Consider the following 7,053-nt stretch of genomic DNA (forward strand, 5'->3'; position numbering starts at 1 on the left):
CGGGCTATTCCTTTCTGCGGGAGCAACGGAGTAAATTCCCTCAGTGAAACTCATAATTTCCTCCGATACATCGTTAGGTTGGAGACATGATTCAAATATTACGCCACCACTGGGTTCATCTGCTTCTTGCACATTTTGGGCACGTTGCTGCGGTTCGTCACGCTCACCATTGTCTTTGTCATCGTTTGTTTCGCGGAGAGCATCACTCTCAAATTAGTTTATCTGGACCAGATCTTCCTCATCAAAGTCACTCGTATTCATTCCGTCTTCAGAAGAGCTACTTTCATCGTCGGTGCGTGTCGGGTCACAAAAGTCAGGGTCGTCGCGAATGATTATGTCGCTGTATTGTGGATGGACCTGCTTCAGTTTAATCAGAGCACGTATTAGGTTAGGCCAAGTGACAGTTTGAAATACCTGGTGACCTTTGTAGCAAAGCCGTCGCTTCAGCTTCACTCGCAAAACTTGGGATTTGCTCCTGGGTCGTGGCAAGACGTTGACTGTCTCTTGTACTTCCGCTGGAACACACACAACATTTTCATGAATGGCTCGTTGCTGACCTTTTGGAAGAGGAAAAATTTTGGCGAAAACTACATATTTTGATATGAGATGCCTCTCCAATATGTTCAACCCGCAAAGTTCATTCGGAATATCTGCCAGTTGGAGATTGTTAGCGACTGCTAGCGCTGGCATTTTGCCACTTTTGAGATGTGCGAAGCAAGTGTGACAAATCCACTCTTGTTTTCTTTCCTCTGGTACTTTGCACGATGGATCACATTCACGGTGACAAATATGAAGAAATTTTCCCGTGAGGCAGCTTTCAACAACATGTTTGTTTTTCTCAAAAGAGCGACGCCGACAAATGCGCACTTGGTTCGCGAATAATGCTCGGTGACAAACAGTGCAGACAAAAGTGGGTCCAAATGTAATTTGCCTTTTGAAGAGCTCCACAGCTTTAGTGATTTCACAATTGATTCTGTCATTCGATAGTTGCTTTATCACTTTGTATTTTTTCAAAATTTTATTTGCGCAACGCAACACGTTTGTTCTCGATGAGTCGTACTTTGTTTTCATTGCCCGTCTCATGATTTCCTTATGTTTGAATCTGAATCCAGGATCATTTCGGTAACGGTTTGTGATGTAGAAGCACTGTCGGGCTTTAAAGCCGATGTCGTTCCGATACCTTTGCTTAATGTAAAGGCGCTGTCTAGCTCGAAACTCGAGGTCATCCCGATATCTTTGTTTGACGTAAGAGCGCTGCCGAGCTTGAAACTCTGGATCCTCTCGATATCTTCGTTTCACGTAAAAGCGCTGTTTATCCTGAAAAGCAAAATCATTCTGATATCGCTTTGTCATGTAGTAGCGCCGTCTCAACTTAAAGCTATCATCTGTCTTATAGAGATGTGATAAACGGGAACGGATTTTCTTCTTAAAGCCCTCATCGACCAAGTAACGATTTATAACATTGGACCTTTGTTTCAAACGAAAACCTATGTCTTGTCTGTAACGAGTAGTTATATAGTACCTTTTCCTTTGTCGTAAGTCTACGTTCTGACAGTAATTTTCTTTACCTTTTACGTTTTTGCGTATTCGCTTCAGTTCCCTTTTGCTGGGTTTGTCTCCGGAATCAACGGCCATCTTTTCTTGTGCCTGCATCCGTCTTTTAAATTTTCTTCTTCTCGCTTTACTCATTTTTGACAAGTCTGGCAGAGGTTTAGACATTGGGAAAATCAACCCATCAGTGTTATCTGTCAGATCATGACGGCGTTTTGCAAAGTGGGGCACAGATTCGTTTGAACGTGAACTTGTCGTGGTCTCAGCAACCGCTCGGCTTGTGTCGACGCATTCAAACTGCAACGTCAATGGAGGACGCTCTGCACAAGGCACCATCTCATGGTCATCAGCAGTAACATCCACAGATGCAAAGCTAAGGGGTATCATCTCATACTGAGAATCACAATTGGCGTTCGACATAGTGAAAGATTTAATCAATGTATCTGTCAGGTCATTCAAGCATGTAAAAAGCAATACAACGGCTGTGCCGTTTTGAACAGGTAGTCCGTCACGTCCTCGGCTGTGAGGATCAAAAAACCCAAATCTGCCATCACGGTTTCGAAAAACAGCTATGCACAGTGATTGCATAATCAAAAGAGCAAAGTTTATACCTGAAGTCAAGCACTGAAGTCTATCTCGAAGATTTAGATAATACACTTCACCAAGGAAAGAGGTCAACATACCACACGAAGGAAGACCCTTTATCAACATGTGCTGCTTTGCAAACCCGCTTACAATGCCTGGAACCTCATCAATTGTCAGGAAACGGTGAACAAAGCGCCCTTCTGCTTGCAACGTAGTTATAATACTTACATATAGTTCATGGCCTTGCTTGAGAACAAGATCAAGCTGAGAGCTGGTCAGGTGATCTAACTCCTGCAGGAATGCCAGAAATATAACAGAGTTGGTCACACACTGGCTGTTTTTCCATTTGCCATATCTCCAATGCGCTTGGCTGTGAGAAGCCAACACATACGTTACCATATGTTGCACGAGAGCCATTCCGCCACCACGCTCACCGTGTGCTTCATCGGCACAGTTGTCATCAATCTTGAACACGGGTGCCTCAGTCGGGCATGTTGCCATCTCTGATATGGGTGCCTCATTTGGGCAGATAACAATCTCTGATATGGGTGACACACCCAGGCATGTATCAATCTCTGAAATTACCTCATTCAGGCAGGTATTGATCTCTGATATGGGTGACACACCCAGGCATGTATCAATCTCTGAAATGGGTGAAACACCCAGGCATGAATCAATCTCTGATATTGGTGCCTCGTTAGAACAAAAATCATCAGAGCGTGCAAGAGTTGCTTGGGAGCCACGGCGTCGCTGCCAGCAAGACTTTGCCGCTAAAGATTTTTTGTTCTTCCTCGGCATGCTTTTAAACTGACGGGATTAGGTAGAAAATAGGAAGAGACAAAAAGGTAGAGCAGCAAAAAAGAGGGGTGTTTGGGGTGAGGTGGAGAAGGTCTTCTGAAAATAAAATACACACGTTTTAATAATATTGAAGGCAAGTTTATGTGCATAGTGCATTTCATTTACGAGACAATTTTAAAGTGCCGGAATAATGAAACCCAAACAACTAGGTAAAACATTCAAAGTGAAGCGTTCTAAATCAGGCGTGGGCAAACTACGGCCCGGGCCACATGGCTTAGGCTTTTATTCCAGGCCGCCAAACTTTAAGAAATTAACAGTCAGGAGATGGATGAGTTTAATATCCTGACAGATTGCAGAACTATCAGTACGTTAAAACAGTAACAGTCAGATTTACAAAAATAAAAAATAATGACAAAACTTTATCTTGTTCATTTGTCAATTCTCGTAAGTGATTTAAATGAACAGTTAAGTGCATGGGACTTGAATAACGGTTCTAACTATTTTTGTTGAATTTTCTATTGAAATATCCCACATTTTTTTTCTTGCAGTCATGTTTTTCAGTTATATACTATTGCTATTATTTCTTTGTATATTTATTTTCTATTATTTGTATTACTATTACGTTTGCTTCAAAAATGTATTAAACTATTTGGGTTGCATTTACAAAATCAGACACTGCCAGGGACCATGCGATCTTCACGATTGCCAGCAGGCGAAAGAGGCCACCCCCCCCCATCCTAACATCTTCGGGTGAGACGTGTGTTGTGGATGTCCAGCAGAGTAGGAGTGAGAGACACACACACACACATCGATGATCCCTTCAGCCGCTTTCACAATGCGCTGCAGAGTGTGACAACAGGACATAAGGCAGGCACCGAACCACACGGTAATGCAGCTGATAATAGTAGCGCGAGTAGGCATGGGCCAAACACCATGTTGAGAGGTTTACTGCGGTGTTCAAAAGTTGAGGTTTCAATAATGGCAAATGCAACCTATTACCAATAATTAGCGTTTGTTAATCTTTACCCAAACAGTGCAGAATACGATTGGCTTTTTGCAGAGTTGTCTCAACACGTCGCCTTTGATGGCAATCAACAGTTTTTGTTTGACCTTGTTAACAAGCACTGAAGATAACGAGGAAACAAACAGCACGTTGGAGGTCATGGCACATTTGTGTGTGTAATCAATAAATATGCTGAATTTTGAACTTTTACGCAATTTAGGTAGTTTGGGCGTCTTACTCAGATGCCTCCCAAACTCAAACAGAAATGATCACATTTGATCCAAACCACAAATTTATGATCAAGACAATAAAACAAAATGACATTCTGTATAATTTGAAGTGTTATAGGTAACAATTTTTTTTAGAAAACAATCTCATTTTACGGAACGATTTTTTAACTAGTGTGCCTTCGAGTGGACATTAATGGCAGTGTGGTGCAACTTACCGTTGATTGGAAACTATGAACAAACACAGGTATGTTAAAATGTCTATGCATTTATTTTTGTGTATTAAACATGGTACACATTTCTCAATGTACTGAATATACAATACACTTTTGGGAAAATCAAATACGATTGGCATACCATGGAAAAATTACAGCCGTAATTTCGATACTGTGATATTTTTGCGCAAGGTTTATCAAAGACTCAGAGATTTTATTGTCTCATGTATACATACCCTTAGAATCTATTGTCAGCACGTGGCGGGCACAAACTCATTGGTGGGATATTAATATGCATTGTTTCAAGCGTCCAACACTCGTGAGGATAAGCAGCTACAGAAATGGATGGAGGTTTCAAGTGTGTGAACACTGATTGTTATTGCAAGGCATTTGTACACATGAGGTTTATTGAACAGTGAATAAAGTGGAGTAATAGAATTGCACTTTCTACACCAAATGTTGCTCATTCCAAACTATGCTCAGTGAGTACATTCATAACTCTCATTCGAGATGACCAATGTCTTTTTTGAATACCGCTGGTCCTTTTTAAGGCACGTCACCATAGTTGCCACAATTCTTCCAAATGGCATGCGCCTATTTTGAAAATGTGTAAGTAATTTTCACACACCTCAAGTTTGTAGAGATGCGGGATTCAACAACAGGATCTGTAGGCACAAAAAGCAACACCGAAATGAAGTGAACATTTCAACTCAAAACCCAAATGTAGATTTTTTTACTCGGGTCTAGGAGTGAATATGTCACAATGTCCTCAATGCATACAGTTTCATATGTACAATTGTATGCTTTTATTATCATGAAAACATTAAACTAGGCAGCTAACAACAAATAACAAAATGTACACGTTGATATAGTTTTTTGCCGGTAATTTGTATCCTGTAAAATGTGAGGGGGAGTTGTGAGCTACGGTATTGCTCAAGCATGCTTCATCATAATCACCATAAGGAAACACTCTACCACTGCACAGAAACACCCTCTAATTGATCTTGTCCAAATAAAGATGATGCATGATGCACCAAACTTTCAAACCATGCTTGGCTTCCTATTTCTCCAATAGTTTTATATGTACTCCAGTATTACATGAAGGATGAGAGTTAAAAAAAAATTGAAAGTGACACATGTAAAGTGCTACTAAGAGCATTTTTAAAATGTGAATTTTTATTTTAGATTTACTGCAATTATTAAAAAATATAATATATACATAACTAAATGGATGGTCAACCCCATTACCCCATAGTCTTGTTAGAATAATTTGATGCACAATTATTCTGACGCAAAGAAAACTACTTTGATTTTATTTTGAGGATTCTAGAAGCTATGACTGTATTTGACCAAAAGATGTCCCGCGTGTGGATATTTCATAAGGCTTTGCATAATTGACGGTTTCCAAATCAATACAATAGAGACCACTGTTACGTCCCAGTCTAGGGTCTAGGACATAACATGAGTAATGGGCCCCGCCTTCCCCAACTCCCAAGCAGCCAGCCGATAACCCAAAGGTTTGGAAACAAAAGATACATTTATTTACATTACAAAAGGGTTACTAAAAGAGTGGAGCAATTAACTCAGGGTGAACCAAGGCCAAAATAACAAACAAAACAATCTCTGCAATAACCAAACTAACCTAGCAAACAAAACAACAAAAAGACAATAAGCTTACCTCCCTAGCTCCAAAAACAGGATGAAAGAAAATGTACAACAAAAACGGCGATTCACCCCTACTGCTCGGTTTCAAGACAATTGGTACAAATGCATGGCTGGTTGGAAGCGAAGGAGAGACGAAAGCTGTCTGCCGTCTCCTCTTAATATATGGCAGGTGTGCGACCTCCAATCAGCAGCAGCCAATCGTGGGCCTTCCTGGAGCCGACCAATTCGTGCACTGCTGGGGCACACCTAAACAAAAGATGGCAGGAAACACAGGAAAAACGAAACACAACAGAGAGCAAGACCCCTGAGTGACCCCACCCGTAACACCACACATACTTTTACGAGGTGTCATCAAACCGATCTGTACTTTATACTGAACACTCATTCAACGTAGGAGCAAAATCTACTTTTAATAAAGCAGAAGCTTTTCAATGACATGTCATCTCAAAATTGCCGCAATTCTTTAAAATTAAATGAGGCTAAGTAAATCGGTTGGCAATTTGCACATACCTCAGGATCAGAAGAACAGTCCTACAGCAGAATCTGTAGACGCAAAGAAATTGATTTGTTAATATTTGACTCATAACACAGTTTTATATACGTATATATATACAGTGGGCCCCCGGGTTACGAACTTAATCCGTTCAGCGGCTACGCTCGTATCTCGAATTGCTCGTATAGCGGGCAATCCAAACCCATGTTAATTCGTGAATGCGTGCAACGCGCGTCGAAGCCTTAGGTAAAAACGACACACTGTATACATATATTAAAATTGAGTGACATAATCTGCTGTCCACTTGCATTATATAATAAATACAATGGATAAATAGCTTTTACCTTTGAAACGACGAGACTTGAGCTGAGTGTAAGCAGAGGGGGGCAGAGTCCAACGCTCAAAGTTAACACGGCGATAGATATGCTATTGGTCTTACAGTGTTACAGTAACTCTTTCAGTCAGGGTGCAAATCACGCAGATACTAAAACATCATCCTCTTATTTCTTTCTTTAC

The 7,053-nt window shown here is 40.8% G+C and overlaps 1 long non-coding RNA gene across 2 annotated transcripts in view; it reads right to left on the reverse strand.

Moving 5' to 3' along the window:
- Positions 1–2,570: 2,570 nt before the first annotated feature.
- Positions 2,571–7,053, reverse strand: part of LOC148426823 (uncharacterized) — a 19,151-nt gene continuing 14,668 nt past the window's right edge. For both annotated transcript variants that reach the window (XR_015864846.1, XR_015864845.1), the window contains exons 2-4: positions 6,555–6,587; positions 5,008–5,044; positions 2,571–3,030 (exon numbers count right to left, since the gene is read on the reverse strand). This is a non-coding gene — a long non-coding RNA (uncharacterized LOC148426823). The remainder of the gene's footprint in view (positions 3,031–5,007; positions 5,045–6,554; positions 6,588–7,053) is intronic.

The sequence above is a fragment of the Hippichthys cyanospilos genome, chromosome 2 (assembly GCF_059441005.1).
Source record: "Hippichthys cyanospilos isolate Australia breed blue-spotted pipefish chromosome 2, RoL_Hcya_1.0, whole genome shotgun sequence".
Lineage (NCBI taxonomy): Eukaryota > Metazoa > Chordata > Actinopteri > Syngnathiformes > Syngnathidae > Hippichthys > Hippichthys cyanospilos.